This window comes from Phalangium opilio, unplaced genomic scaffold (assembly GCF_054372755.1).
Source record: "Phalangium opilio isolate 3A_F unplaced genomic scaffold, DU_Popi_V2 ptg000329l_1, whole genome shotgun sequence".
NCBI classification, from domain to species: Eukaryota; Metazoa; Arthropoda; class Arachnida; order Opiliones; family Phalangiidae; genus Phalangium; species Phalangium opilio.
In genome coordinates, this window is record NW_028324226.1 from 5014027 (window position 1) to 5031024 (window position 16998).

The 16998-nt window shown below is 33.7% G+C and overlaps 1 protein-coding gene across 3 annotated transcripts in view; it reads right to left on the minus strand.

The window, feature by feature from the left end:
* LOC149610465 (uncharacterized) overlaps positions 1–16998 on the minus strand; it is a 123220-nt gene that overhangs the window by 14401 nt on the left and 91821 nt on the right. Inside the window, exon 1 of one of the 3 annotated variants that reach the window (XM_089859477.1) lies at positions 40–262. The exons of the other annotated variants lie outside the window; for them this stretch is intronic. The gene's annotated coding sequence lies outside the window, so the exon portion shown is untranslated. Of the gene's footprint in view, positions 1–39; positions 263–16998 lie in introns of those variants that run through there. 3 annotated transcript variants of the gene reach the window in all.

Sequence of the window (16998 nt, forward strand, 5' to 3'; positions counted from 1 at the left end):
TAATAGCTAGAGAAAAAAATATGATGGAAAAAAACTTACTTATAAACTCAGTGTCAAATAAAATTATCCTTTTTTTAAAACTTCTTGGAGAACCAAAGTCGATATGGGAAACATATTCCGTAAATAGACCGACATGATGTTGTTACGGTAACGTTACAAAAAACATTAACTTTCTTAGCAAATAAGCGAGCGAGAGAGAGAGATGAGATGAGAGAGTTTAATCAAGAGGATTATATCGAAGCTCCCATCTTCCTGAGAATCAAAAGCTGACTGGCTGGTGGTTGTGTGGTGGTAACTTAGACCTGGCTGGAGTTAGCTAAGCTTCTCTCACGGCTGACTCGCTGAGGGCCTGAGGCTGATCTTTCTCAGCTTCGCCATAAAATAAATGTCTCACCGTAGTAGGTAGCGCCACTAACGGAGGACGGTTTCACCGTCTCTATATTCCAGAACTAACTTAAGTAAGAAGAATTGATAACATCCGCTTGTCATCGAATCGAGCGCCTCGATACTCTGTCTTCAATCCTTTCCTTTTTCTCTCCCTTACCTTATGAAAAGTAACTGCGTTACCTTTAACGTATTTTAAATACAGGGTGTTTCTGATGCGATTTTTAGTCGAAAATGTATTTTTTTAAATCATTTTGATGTTTAAAATTATATCACGAGCCTCAAAGTAGTAAATACTTTATGACTTCACTCACAAAAGAAGGGTTAATTTCTCTGCATGTAATTTACGAAATGGTCTATTATGACTAAAAGTTTCAAATGTTTTTGTTTCTAGCTATTTTAAAGGCCGACTACCAGTGAAAAGAGTTCGAGAGAACTGAAAACCGAGCATCGAGACTAACAAATGGTGCACCCTGCCGATTTTAGAATCCCCGCTAGGGTAAACGTTGGAAGGGTTATAGCTAACTGAAGATACATAATACCAAGAAGCGATATCTAGTTTATTAGGGAGGAGGTATAAGATGCCTAAGTATTCGCGCGCCATAATCCCAGTCCCCATTTCAAAATACAAGGGGGGCCGTAAAAGGAGGCCGGGCTATTTCGCCTCTCCTCAGTCGGAAAATACGTAATTTTCGTCATTCGTGTCGCGCTGATGTGAGTTTTCAAGAACCAATGAGATGCTGGTTGTAATTTAGAGGCGGGGATTAACTCCGGAGCTACGTTTGGACTGGAGATAAAGCTAGAAATGTGACGAATTTATACCTAAGACCATTAAACACAGATGGACTAGAATGATAAGCTAAAACCCCTATCTTCAAACTTCAGCGCCTATCGTCGCCCCTAGCGGGAGACTCCCGAAACTTTTCGATGTGACCTTTATTATATCGTCTGCTCTGTAGAATTTTCATGATTGTACGGTCTAGGCACGGTTAGGTTTTCCCTCCCCGCTTTTTCGCCTTTTATTTTCATTTTCTTATAAGTAATTTAAAGGATTAATTTGGGTATTTAAGATGCCAAGCAAAAGGTGCGTATTCGGAGTTTGTAAAAAATGATAAACGTTATTCTGATATGAAAGGCATTACTTTCTACACAATACCAAACCCCAAATATCAACTTTCTAAAAGTGAACTATGGGTTAAGGCTTGTATAGTAATTCTTATACCTATTTAAATACGAAATATAATTGAAAGTTACTTACATTCAACTAAACATTTTCTCTAACTTAGGTTGTGTTCTAACCTAACATAGACTTTCGAGCTTTAACGGGCCTAATGTCGTCTGCTAATTCACGTGCCTGTTTGCTTGATTCGAAATAGTTTCAATATTGGTCGCGGCGTGGCGCTAGCAAGGCGCTAGAGGGACGCTAGAGAGACGCTTCCCACAAGGAACCACCCGCCCTATCTCCATTCCAGTCCATCTGTGTTTAATGGTCTTAGTTTATACCTTCTCCCTTGCTCTCCATTGTTAGCCTTGATGCTCGGTTTCAGTTTGCTCGACCGTTTTCGCTGGAAGTCGGCCTTTAAAATAGCTAGAAACAACTAAAAACCATTTGGCGGTCATATTTTTTTGGGAAAAACTAGCCTATATTATAACGAAACTATTAATCACAATATACGTTATTTTCAGGATAACAATTATTTCAAGCAAATTAATGATTAGGAACATAAACGACCAGAGAGACGAAAAAAATAACCCGCCCATCCATCTGGGAAATGGGATAACTTAAATACGAAAATAAAGATAATTTATGAACTTTTTGTGTAAAGTGGTACTAATAAATTAAGTGATGATGGGTAACTTAAAAGACTACTAATAATTACTTAATGTTTTTCAGCGAAATTCCAAGTGAAACTACATTAGGGGCATGAGTTTATTCAAATTTGCACATGAATAAGTGACCTCAGTGCTGTTTGGGATAATACAAAATTCCCCTATAATCTGCTAAACTGTTTTCAGGCTAAAATTAAATATTCCAATAGATTGATGCCATATTTTAAAGGAGTCTACTTAGTTCGTTCATTAATTGGCTTATTAAGCCACGTGGGCGTGACTACGTCATACACAAGAAATACACTGTCAGTGTACCTTGCGCACGCTAATACCTTATGATAGGCGATTGTTAAATGCTGCCGCGTAGCGCCACTGTTTTTGTATGAAAATTAGCTTCTATTTCTAAGACACAGAGTGTATCGTTTACGTTTCCGTATCGTACGACCCCTACCTAAACGCTGAAAATGCTGGGAGGACTTCGGTGCCGTTCCGTAGGTGGGGATACAGAGGTACTGTTATATGTATGGGATTACCACCAGGGATAGATTTAATTTTAGAAGTCCCGGATCCCTTCCACGGGACGGAGTGGTATGAAAGAAGAGGCGGGTCATAGCGACAGAGGTAAAAAGGAATTAAGTATTTTTCGCCGTCCCCATCAGCAACGTCATGAAAACGTAGTTTAAGTGAGCCAATAAGATAATTTAAACTTTTCGTTAGGTGTTGGAGGGAGGGCTCTATACTGGGCTATGAGTCGGACTGAATTAAGTACTAACCGTTCTCCATTCCTACTTCTAAAATTAAATCTATCCCTGTTACCACAACTCAATCAAGCCTAATCGATGGTCAAGTTAAGCAAAAGATACCACTTTTTAAAGAACATACCGGTAGCTAGATATTATTACTGACGATTTGGTCAAACAATTTCATACAATCACACTCCCTGACGTTTTAAAACCCTCTCAATATTCAAGGGTGGAATTAACTGAACGCGTAGCACTGACAATTAATTAATTAATCTTAAAAAACCGGTAGTTCATTTAAATTTATAAAATTTTCTAGGTTTATTACTTCCTTTTTGTTTAATAATTTAATTCTCACAAGAAATTGTGATTTTTCTCTTTGATTAAAAATTATTAAACAGCGTAAAAAACAAGTTAAAAACAATTAAAGTAAACCAAATTCGTGATTTTTCGGTGAATTAACACGTAATTGTTTTTAAAAGAATTGAGAACTACACCATAGGTTGCAACAAGAAATACAAAAAGAAAAATAATAAAAACAAGATGGTCTAGCCCATAATTAAGCCACATCTAAACGTACTCTCGCTATCCCTACTAGTCTACTACAATAAATATACTTCTGGTGAAATATCCCCTAATATACTGGTCAGGGGGATAATTTTTCAATGGCTGCTTGGCAACGTTAATCACAAATAGACAACGCCCGTTACTAATTTAATTACTAATACTACTCAATACCACTACTACCAGGAGCAAGGGCCAAGAATAGTAAGAGGACTAGGCAGTCCCAAGCTTCTACGCGCAAACGATTTCGTCTTTCTAAAAGAACATCCTTCCCGTATTTGGGGGGTTAAAATAGGGGAGAAAACGGAATTGGGGTCAAGCATTTCCGGCTACGGCCAACTTTGCGCGATCTCGTTTGGCCGTATTTCGGAGTATTGCCCTTTAAAAATGGCGGTTTTCCGAATTTATCTTGTTGAAACCCAAACCTTACCTTAGGCGAAGAATAGTTAAACGGTACGGCAAAGGATAAAGTTAAGTATTTTAATTTTTCAAGATGATTAAAAATAAGCTCTACGCTTCACCTAACTGTAATAGTTTTAGTCGCTACTTTCATAAACCGTACATAAAAACCAAGCCTTTGCTATGCAAACTAGGCCTTGCCACACTCACGCATGCGCTGAATTTGGAATTATATTTTCCGGATTTTTGAGCCACGTGATTTGACCCCAAAGAGTGACGAAGTTCCGGTTTCCAATAAATTGAGCCGATAGATCGCGCTACTAGTGGCCGTTTTTTCTGTTGGACGCCTTTTCGCGACCCTGACTAGTCCTCTTACTATTCTTGGCCCATGCCAGGAGTAAGATGAGACTAGAAGTAAAGAGCTCTAGCATTGGTAGGCGATCCTGGCACTCGTGAACAAATTTGAGGATTTTATGCCGCTTCCATCGCGCCTACACTAGAGAGAAAAAATTGGTCGAGTTCCAAAACATTTCCTACCCCCTTCCCCTCAACCTAAAGCCGCGGAACACGGACGCGGGTGCTTGAATCTAGTTCGGCCGTCTACCGCCACTAGCGTCTCACGTTTTGTAGGTAAAATTCAGAAACCGCTACCAGAGGGCCAACCGTTGGTGTGTTATCAATAATATACACTTTCGCCAAGTGAAGAATTTGGTTAGCTCAGTACTTCTGGTCTCATCTTACTTCTGCTAATACTACTCAATACCACTACTACTCAGGTAAAACTATTTAGTCCCATCGACACCTTGTACCTCAGTAGAAACCAAAAGATCTATGGGAAAAATTAAAGTGGTTTTACGAAGAACTATTTAAAAATAACGAACGAAACATCTTCTACATCATCATCATCTTCTTCTTCTACACACCAGGTCAAACTAATAGCCCGTCGTATATACGATGTGGCTAAAAACACGAGGTCCATCCCAGTACGTAAAGAAAAACAAGTAAAAACTTTCATTTTCAGAAAAGATAACAAAAGCAAAACTAGCTTGAGTGGAAAAATCCATCGTGCGTGTATAATAAGGGGTATGTATATCTTTGGATTCGGCGCCATGTAGGGTTCCATTTTTATTTTTCCCACGTTGAATGTGTAATGGAAGTTAAAGGCAGGCTCTTTGTATTTTTCAAGGTAAGTTAAATTTGTTGATTTTATCTTCGGGTTAAGTAATGTTTTCGAGGTGAAAGAATGCAACGAGACCTCTAACATAAAGTTACGTAACTGTGGTGTTAAAGTCTATAGACCCCAGAAACGGAGTTTATACAAATATATAAAGGGTTGAGGAAACTGTTTTTGTGGACTGCGTGAAATTAAATGATGTCCATTATTGATTTAGTCTTAATCGAAATTAATTTGAATATTCATTTAATTTTTTTTTATTGGCTAAGGAACAGTAATACTATATAGTTTGTATCAATTCTTCACGTATTTTGTATGTCATATGATTTTAATTTAAATTAATCCAATCATTTACTAAGGCATATCATTTTAAATTATATTAATCCAATCATTTACTAAGGCATATGATTTTAAATTATATTAATCCAATCATTTACTAAGGCATATGATTTTAAATTATATTAATCCAATCATTTACAAAATCATATGATTTCAAATTATATTAATCCAACCATTTACAAAATCATATGATTTCAAATTATATTAATCTAATCATTCACTAAATCATACGATTTTAAATTATATTAATCTAATCATTCACTAAATCATACGATTTTAAATTGATATAATCTAATCATTCACTAAATCATACGATTTTAAATTGATATAATCTAATCATTCACTAAATCATACGATTTTAAATTGATATAATCTAATCATTCACTAAATCATACGATTTTAAATTGATATAATCTAATCATTCACAAAGTCATACGATTTTAAATTGATATAATCTAATCATTCACAAAGTCATACGATTTTAAATTGATATAATCTAATCATTCACAAAGTCATACGATTTTAAATTGATATAATCTAATCATTCACAAAGTCATACGATTTTAAATTGATATAATGTAATCATTCACAAAGTTATACGATTTTAAATTGATATAATCTAATCATTCACAAAGTCATATGATTTTAAATTATATTAATATAATTATTCACAAATTCATATGATTTTAAATTATATTAATATAATTATTCACAAATTCATATGATTTTAAATTATATTAATATAATTATTCACAAATTCATATGATTTTAAATTATATTAATATAATTATTCACAAATTCATATGATTTTAAATTATATTAATATAATTATTCACAAATTCATATGATTTTAAATTATATTAATCTAATTATTCACAAATTCATATGATTTTAAATTATATTAATCTAATTATTCACAAATTCATATGATTTTAAATTATATTAATATAATTATTCACAAATTCATATGATTTTAAATTATATTAATCTAATTATTCACAAATTCATATGATTTTAAATTATATTAATATAATTATTCACAAATTCATATGATTTTAAATTATATTAATCTAATTATTCACAAATTCATATGATTTTAAATTATATTAATCTAATTATTCACAAATTCATATGATTTTAAATTATATTAATCTAATCATTCACAAATTCATATGATTTTAAATTATATTAATCTAATCATTCACAAAGTCATATGATTTTAAATTGATCTAATCATTTTCGAATTGATTAATATTTTAATGGAATAATTTAATAGGTTTACGTACCGACTAATATTTTAATGGAATAATTTACAAAGTTTTTAAATCGACTGATATTTTAATCGAATAGTTTACTAGGATTTTTAATCTATTAATGGAATTCTGTTTGGATTATTAAATTTTTTTTCGATTAATCGAGGAATTTTCTCAATCTTAGATGGTATTAAAAAAACTAGTTTTTCTAAGAGCACTAAGGTCCCTTCTATGACTGGACATAATCTAGGCTATAATCCCCAACAAAACTACAATAATGACCTCGAAATCTTACATCATTTAAGGGTTTTATTTCATTTTTGTGTTTGTAAAAATAAATAGGTTGCTTCCACAAACATTAACTTCAGAAAAACCTTGATCTAAAAATACTTTCAATTATAGCATTTCATATTCCCTTTACAAACAGACAGGATTTAAAAAAGAAGTAAAAGGATATAAAATACGACCGGAAACAGCGGGAGAATCTTCCGATAATACCGGGGTTAAGATCCCAGGAAGAAAAATACGTAAAAATATACTAAGTATTGTTAAACAATACCGAGAAAGTATCATAGCTAAGCCTAATCATTCTAAAAACTATGCATCTTCCACGAATGTTCTCTACACTACAGTTTCATTCTAAGGTAATGATTTTTTAATGGCATAAAAGAAACATTTGGGATAACTATGGCAATAGAGTAAACTCCTACTGATAAACGTGGGATGAGAAATTCAATTTACGATAAGACATTTTCACATGGGGTTAAAGAGAGAGAGAGAGAGAAAAAAAAACTCAAGAAAAATATTATTACAACCCCAAAAAATTTGAGAAAACAGAGAAGGATTTGGGGTCAGTTTGTCAAAATATTTTCGTCACAAAATATATAAATATGTTTTGCAATTTTTAACCAGCTCTTGAAAGATAATTAAATTATAATAATAATAATACTAATACTAATAATTAAAAATTAAATACGAACGTTTTTACGAAACTTTGATAACGTATAATGTAATGGATAGTTATTATTCGTTCAAATTCAGTCAAATATGCTCAAAGATTTCGTTGTATAAACTTGGAATATCATACTGTACTGTACATACAATTAAATTAAATTAAGAAATTTATATAATCTTTGAGTGATTTTCAAGCAACCAAAAATTTGTTGTTTTATGAATGTAACTTCTCGTTATAGATACCTTTCAGTTGGATGAATACTACGTCAGACCCTCCTAAGTCTTGCCTCGGTTCTGGCAGCCATATTGGTGGGTTTCAGGCAGCTTTCCTCCTGCATTCAACCCATCAATATGGTTATGTAATTTATCTCACAAATCATAGCTCCTCCCCCAACTGAAAGCTCTCTATACTTCTAAAAAGTACTAACAGGACATATTTAAATGTTATACTCACAATATTAATTTAAATACAGTGATTTTATTCGAAGTTAGCAACTAACTAATTGGAAAATAACGGAGCCTATACTGAAAATGGTACATTAACGACGTTCCTTCGTAATGTTGGCTTAGTAAAACCAGTAACTTTCAACAGCGGATATAATAACTGTTCATTTACCTCGCGTTCTATAGATATTTTGGAATATCGGTATATATCAGCGTTCATTTCATCGATTTAGTCCATTTGTTCCGATGGTAGAAGTTCTACAGTAGACGTAAGTGAAATCGTTCCCGTTCGAATGTAAAATAATAACTATTTTCTCAAAAACGAGGTCTCTCTCTATACCAATAAAATCGCAGCTGGTAGGCAAAATAATATTTCAACACTACGTGGTAGGAGTTAAAAAGTAGACGTAAGTATTATTGAACTTGAGGAAAATATCGGTATTTCCAGTGACAAATTTAATCTAGAACATATGTTATGATGAAACTCGTTGACGTAATGCCGGGATAAGTTTTACGGAATTTAAAGGCGTTTGTAAAGAAATTAAAATGAGCAGCTTCAATTGAATAATATCAGAAGGGAATAAGTGAGAAGGGAGACATTAGAGCCTGCTATGGTAACGGGAGTCCGACCAACCTCAAGAAAACCGCGAAAACTTTGCGCAAGTACACAGCTTTTAACCAATTTACAGCAAATATAGTTCTTTTCTCCGCGGTGTCAGGCGGCCTATTTTTCTGCTAGATTTTCATTCTCCAAAGGCTTAGGGCTGTCCATGTTTCGTTCTTGTGTAATTATAACCTCAAGTATGTATTTTATTGAAACAAATTTTTATATTCTAATATTAATTCAGAATAATTAGTTTTCATCTATTTAATACTTTCAAATTATCTGATTTTGGTATGTTCTCAATTCCCGTGCATCTAAATTAATTGCACAGCTTGATTTCGTTTATCAACATTAAATTCGGCCATTTTTATCTCCTTCAATGTAAAGTTGTAAACAAAACTACTTTTTATACGTCAAGCGAGACGTCACCTTCTTATCTGACGTCACAGCTAAGACAGAAGTTTGATAGCCAATCAGTGAAGGGTAGTTGATTTGAGGTTGGTAAGACTGTTGTTACGAGTGTAAAGCATTATGGAGATATAAAGTGTGTCCCTTCTCTCTTATTCCCCTCTGATAATATTATAAGCTTTTGTCTATGAAGGTATGTCCACACTAAGCCCGTGGCTTATTTACAGGTATAATCAGAAGTTCGACTTATGGTATTATGCCCCTATACCACAGTAAATCGACAGCGCCCTATGCTGTTACCGTTAACCTTAGCAAGTTTTGATGGAAAGGAGAAATCGAATAACACCACGGAAGAAAAATCATTTAAAGGCCGACTTCCAGCAGTGAAAAGGGTTCCACCAAGGAAGATGGAGATAGGGACGTTTCGTGTAACGCTATAACTCCGGTCGCCCAAAAATCCCGTTTTCGACGCGGATGTGCATGTGCGCACGCGCCGCACTTTTCTCGCGCATCGTGCTGAGGATAGGCCGTCTGGCGATCACGTAGGGAAATGACGTCTTGCGCTTCGATCCTGCGCCGAATATAAGTCATGTGACCTGCTACATTTCGTGAAGAGAGATTCCTATTCTGACCAAACTTCCCTATCTCCATCTTCCTTGTTTCTAGCGAAATGAAAACCGAGCATCGAGACTAACAATGGAGCGACAGTACCGATTTTCGAATACAGAGTGGGGAAAAAGCAGTGAGTACGTATGAGGAGGAGAATCAGAGAGACAAAATTCTCCGTCAGCTCCTCGTCCTTTCAAAATCGGTATCATAGTTCCGCATATGCGCAATTGGCGCCACAGAGAGGAAAAAAATAAATCAGATATAACGGATCACGTGAGGTCTGGCTCCAGGGCTGTGCGCCGAGGTAGGTGCGCGTGAGAGAGAGATCGGGATGTGCCGTTATAGTTACATTACCCCTTCTATCTTTGACTCTCCTTCTCATACGTACTCAACTCACTGTAAAGGCTCGTTTTCATAGAAGCTAGAAAATTCGAAAACGCTCACGCTTCGCGAGTTTGAATACGCGAGGGAACGTATTTTTTTCGAACGTTTTCGCTTTCGCTCGAAATTTTCACGCAACTCGCGCCTATGAAAACGAGCCCTAAAAGCTGGAAGGGTTCTAGCCAACTGAAAGCCGAGCAGTGGTTTTCTAGCGAACTGAAGATACACAATAGAGAATTTCCTTCACAGGAAAGCTAAAATTCGTTACTAATTATTATTATTGGAATCGAAACTAAAAATAATTTTACGCATGATTCCTAATTTTTCACTGTCCCTTTCTTATCTTTAAAATTCATCATAAATTTAAATGTTAGTTACTAAATCTTCGGCATATCTAATGAGAGAAGAGAGAGAGAGAGTGTACAGTATAATGAAGTTTTTTTAATTTTTAATGATCGGAATTCGCAAGGTCGAAACGTTCCAATAAAATGTCGTTACCACCACCTCCACTTAATTTAAAAATACTGTATAATTTTTCTTTCTACATAGAATTTAATCTATAAAATATTTTCAACCCCATTTCCTAAGAAAAAACGGCAGCTTTTACGCATTCGATCTTGGTATGCTGTCCAAGACTAAGAGCATTATTATGCTAACAAAGTTTCCTCCTTTAATTTATTCATAATCAAATTTTATGTAAAAGTTATATACTGTAGAAGCTATAACCTCCTTAATTCCATCATTTCGCCGAAGGTCTAATGTATTGTAGATAGAATTATGAATTAATTCACTAATATCACGAATATTGTATTTTCGGTCTATTCAAAAATTTGCTATTTACAAATTTAGTGATTTGTTTTCATGGAATTTTAAGGGCTAGGCTTATTTAAAAAAATTGTAATTTTTTCTCCTGAAATTTTAAGACCTATTTAAAAATTTAATGATTTTTTTCCTGGAATTTTACGGCATATTGAAAAGTTTCATGAACGTTTCCCTGAAATTTTAAGGACTATTTAAAAATTTATTATTTTACCCCTGGACTTTTAATGCCTATTTAAAAATTTCATGCACTTTCCCTGGAATTTAAGGCCTAATTTAAAAATGTCATGCACTTTCCCTGGAATTTAAGGCCTAATTTAAAAATGTCATGCACTTTCCCTGGAATTTAAGGCCTAATTTAAAAATGTCATACACTTTCCCTGGAATTTAAGGCCTAATTTAAAAATGTCATGCACTTTCCCTGGAATTTAAGGCCTAATTTAAAAATGTCATGCACTTTCCCTGGAATTTAAGGCCTAATTTAAAAATGTCATGCACTTTCCCTGGAATTTAAGGCCTAATATAAAAATGTCATGCACTTTCCCTGGAATGTAAGGCCTAATTTAAAAATGAATTGAGTTTTCCCTGGAATTTAAGGCCTAATTTAAAAATGAATTGAGTTTTCCCTGGAATTTAAGGCCTAATTTAAAAATGAATTGAGTTTTCCCTGGAATTTAAGGCCTAATTTAAAAATTGAGTTTTCCCTGGAATTTAAGGCCTAATTTAAAAATTGAGTTTTCCCTGGAATTTAAGGCCTAATTTAAAAATGAATTAAATTTTCCCTGGAATGTAAGGCCTAATTTAAAAATGAATTAAATTTTCCCTGGAATGTAAGGCCTAATTTAAAAATGAATTGAGTTTTCCCTGGAATTTAAGGCCTAATTTAAAAATTAATTGAGTTTTCCCTGGAATTTAAGGCCTAATTTAAAAATCAATTGAGTTTTCCCTGGAATTTAAGGCCTAATTTAAAAATTGAGTTTTCCCTGGAATTTAAGGCCTAATTTAAAAATGAATTAAATTTTCCCTGGAATGTAAGGCCTAATTTAAAAATGAATTGAGTTTTCCCTGGAATTTAAGGCCTAATTTAAAAATTAATTGAGTTTTCCCTGGAATTTAAGGCCTAATTTAAAAATTAATTGAGTTTTCCCTGGAATTTAAGGCCTAATTTAAAAATTAATTGAGTTTTCCCTGGAATTTAAGGCCTAATTTAAAAATTAATTGAGTTTTCCCTGGAATTTAAGGCCTAATTTAAAAATTAATTGAGTTTTCCCTGGAATTTAAGGCCTAATTTAAAAATTAATTGAGTTTTCCCTGGAATTTAAGGCCTAATTTAAAAATTAAATGAATTTCCCTGGAATTTATGGCCTAATTTAAAAATTAAATGAATTTCCCCTGGAATTTAAGGCCTAATTTAAAAATTAAATGAATTTCCCTGGAATTTAAGGCCTAATTTAAAAATGTAATGAATTTCCCCTGGAATTTAAGGTCTTATTTAAAAATGTAATGAATTTCCCCTGGAATTTAAGGTCTTATTTAAAAATGTAATGAATTACATTCCCTGGAATGTAAGGCCTAATTTAAAAATTAAATGAATTTAGCGTGGAATTTAAAACTTAAATTTTTTTCGGCATTTGCAAGGCCTGGTTAAACATTTTCCCTATCCATTCCAAAATTTCCAAAAGTTCACTTTAATATTTCTAAATTTTCCCCTTCAATTATTACGTTCTGTACCGTAAAATTCCCTAATTTCTCTATAGTGCATCTCGCTAAAATTAGTTATTCCTGGTTGAATTAAATAAATTTACGATGGAGAGGTTTCCAGGGAATGTGGAAATATTATATAATTACGAAAATATTTCATTTTCTAGGTACTATTTATTTTATCGATGATGATGATAGGGCTAACGAGCTAAGGGATATTTATTATTAAATACACCAAACTTCTAGATTGTAACGCCTACAGAGTTTGGCAAGTCGCTGCCCCCCACTAACAATGCCCTAATGATTTATAAGATTTATAATTTAGTTGTGATAATTAATTCAAAGGGAGCCTTCTGCCGTAAATATCAGATTGCTGGTAACTTAACCAATTTCGAACTCTATAAGAGTATGTGCATATATAATGCAATAATAACTCATTTGTTTCCAAAACACTCCCCTATGACAAATTGATCTTGAAAATCAATTATTTAGGTTTAGCGAAGGTTTTTCCCTTACGTTTGAAAGGTTCAATTTATAATCTCATACAACAGAGTGGTCTTGACTAAGAAAACAGACCTCACTACATGTAATTTTGCTTCACACAAGCTACTATTTTCTTTATATTGTTAATTTAAATATATTTTATGGTATTGTAAATTTGAAAAATATTTTGATATTGTAGAGTAATTTTCGATGTTTACTTGGAATCTGAACTGTTATTTTGAGATTTTACGCGCAATTTTCGAGTCTTTTCGAGATTTTACGCGCAATTTTCGAGCCCCTTCGAGCTTTTACGAGCAATATTCGAGTCCTTTAGAGATTTTACGCCAAATTTTCGGCAGCTTCTGTACATTTTACAAGCAATTTTCGACTCCTTTCGCGATTTTACGGGCAATTTTCGAGTCATTTCAAGATTTTACGCGTATTAAATTGATTTAAAGTGAATTTCAGATTTAATCAAGTGATTTTGAGGCAACTTTTAAATCACAACTGGAAGTGATTTCGAGATTTAACGCCTAATTTTCAAATATAATATTAGTGCTCAGCTGTCAAAGTAATATTTGGAAATTTAATAGTGACGTAAGAGTGACGTATTGAAAGAAAATTAGAGGTTTCAAAATTTCAGTCTCAAATATATAGAGATAGCTAATTTCTAACAACAAAATTTCAAGGCAAGATTTCGAATGCATAAAAATGAAAACATTGCCATTCCCTATATATATATACTCCGCCTTCAAACTTAAAAGAATCTTCTTCAATAATTTCCTAAAATTATTTACATATTTATTACATCAATACCTTGGAGCTATAGAAGTTAACCAACAGGGGTCTAGCAATTTAGCATCTCTCAAAGTAAAATTAACGAAATAATTTGAATCTCTAATGATCCATCTATACATATTGTCATTTGGCCAAAGAAACACAACAACTCAAGGTAATGCCGAATGAAAAATACTTAAAAGAGAAAGTGAACATATTTTGAATTCGTAATAACAACCACAAAAAGTTAATAATTAACTGACGGGCAGGTATAGCGCGTCACGCACTCCAAAAAACTCATTGAAAATAAATTTCCAAGCACAGTTTAGCCTTTTTCAACAAAAGAAATTGAGTACTAGGTAAAAAATAAAAATTTTGAAAACTACTTTTGTCAAGGACCCCTTTTTAGTTTACATTTACATCGGAAATAATATTTTTTTAGAGTCATAAATTTAAGTTTAAAAAGTATAGAAATTTATTAATTTTACGTGAATACCCATTTAATTTGAAAGGAATATTCAAATGAGTTAAAAAAAATATTTATTACGTGAAACAAATAATTTTGAAAGTTTTTTTATTGAATGTGCAAGTCTATAGAAAATGAGTTTTTTCAGTAAATTAAGCTCACATAAATTGTATTTAACCCAATTGATAAGATTTTTTTAAAACTACCTTAGTTAAATGAAAATAATGTTTGACTTTGGTATTTTGGGGTCAGGTCACGTGTGATAATGTCATCACTAACGTCGTCCGTTTCTCATATGACAGGACTGATAATTATTTTTAACTAAAGACATTTAACGACCCGAGTCATGACCAATCAGACTGCCGCTTGAAACTTGCCTAATATTTTAAAGGTCAAAGGTTATCAAATAAATAATGCCTAGGTTCAATTAAATTGATATGTTTCTCGCAAAGTAATTGTTCTAAATATGAACAAGTAATTTCCTTCAAATTTGCTTTCTTTTGTGTAATTTTAAGTAAAACCAAGAAGTGATATCTAGTTTATTAGGGAGAAGGTACAAGATGCCTAAGTATTCGCGCGCCATAGTCCCAGTCCCCCTTTCAAAATACAAGGGGGGGACGTAAAAAGAGGCCGGGCTCTTTCACCTCCTCTCAGTCGGAAAATACGTAATTTTCGTCATTTCAAGAACCAATGAGATGCTGGTTGTAATTTAGAGGCCGGGATTAACTCCGGACCTATGTTTGGAATGGAAATAAAGCTAGATATGTGGCGAATTTATAGAACTTCTACCTAATAAACTAGATATCACTTCTTGGTAAAACATTGGTTATTTTGAAACTGATAAACAACAAATACCTGGGTATCATAGAAACATTCGTTTATTACAAACAAAGAAAACAAAACATGGGGGCGAGACCGCCATTGGGGTATTCTCCCAGTCGCCAAGAAGCAACGCCAGACGGAGCCCGAGCTCACCAAACGCGGGAGGCTAACCAACTCGCACTGCCTCTGGCGAAGCTTCTTGCAGGCGAGAGGGAGAATACCCTAATGGTGGCCTAGCCCCTGTGTGTTTGTTTCTCTGTTTGTAATAAACGAATTTGTCTATACCTGGTGAAAACTACACAAAAGCCACCATGCGGGGCATTGTGGGATACATTACAAAAGAACCAATTAGGAATTAATTGCTGTACAGTTTTAGAACGAACTTCAACTTGGAGAGGAAGTAGTGTGAAATAATGAACAATATTTTAACAAATAATAATAACAAAAAAGAAGTATTTGGCCACCTTAGGTTTTATCGTATTTCTGGAAAATTTCTGAACAAGGTACTCTACAAGCTAAAGTACGTGACCATTTAGCCTTCACCAAGAAGTACCACACCAAATAACACGACTGGAAAAAATCCCCAAACCTTCAAAATTTATTAAAGGAATACATAAAAGTTAATAGGAATTATTGTGCCCAAATATCTACCATGCGGGCTTGAAAACTTACTATCCGTCACGCCTCATAATTCTGACTTCTTTCTAACTCTGATTTCATTCGTTGGTAGCAACGCGAGTTCTTAGGCGCGTGCAAGGGGCAAGGAGCAGCGAGATAACTTATGAATTCGCGAGGTAAAATTAGTCATACCAGGAATACATAAACTAAAAGGAATCATTTTGTCCTCATTTCTTTATTTTCGTACATTCTGTTACATTACTTGACTCAGGCTTGGCCCCAACAATGGCGGAGGTTTTATTCCATTCTCGCAACACTATCAATTTATCCTTGTGGGATTTATCTATTCTGGCGAAAACATCATTGATGACGTAGGCGTGCATACTATGTATTGGTTAATCGTCTGCTTATATTCCTAGCACACGGGAAATACATAGTTTTCAGACTTGTAGGATTGATACTAATTACACTAGGAGGCCAGGCTATTTGGTACTACACTTTGTCCGCCATGTAGCCTGGTCTCCTGGTGTAAATGATGTCAATCCTCCTTACCTGAAAATTACGCTTAAAATCGTCAGCCCATATGACTATGACGTAGCAGCGCAGGGTCAGGAGCGGGCGCAATGTTCATGAAGCAAAATGATTAGTCTAGCTCCTCCCTCAAAGCCCGCCTAGATACGTTGAAAAAATACCTACAGAATGATTCCTAGTAGCTGTATGCATTCCTGGTTATGGTCAAATTTTGAAGTAATACTTGAGAAATAATTGCGAAAGCTTTTTGAAAAGATGAAAGAAATTTTCCAAGAAAAACGAAAACACAAGCACCTTTCATTTCACTGGAAAGAAAAATTGCGCCTAGTCTCATTTTGAAAAAAATAAAATTTTTCTCCCAACCGCGAAACAGTTTTAAATTACAATTTGAAGTCTCTAAAGGGCAAAGTAAAAAAAAGACCATATTTTTAGAATTAAATGAAAAAAAAAAACGTGGAACGAAAAATGTCTCAATTTAAAAAAGAATGATGAGGATCTTCTTTCTTTTTTATGTACCGGTAAATTGCGCGTTTTAAATGTTAATTAGATATCCATCTACGACCGGACTACAACATCTTGCGTGTAAAAACTCTAGCACGATAATCTATAACTCAAGATTTTGACTTAAAAAAAAAAAAAACGAAGAAAGCAATTACTTTGAGAGAAAGATTTATACAAGGCTAGTCTAGAAGAAGGGT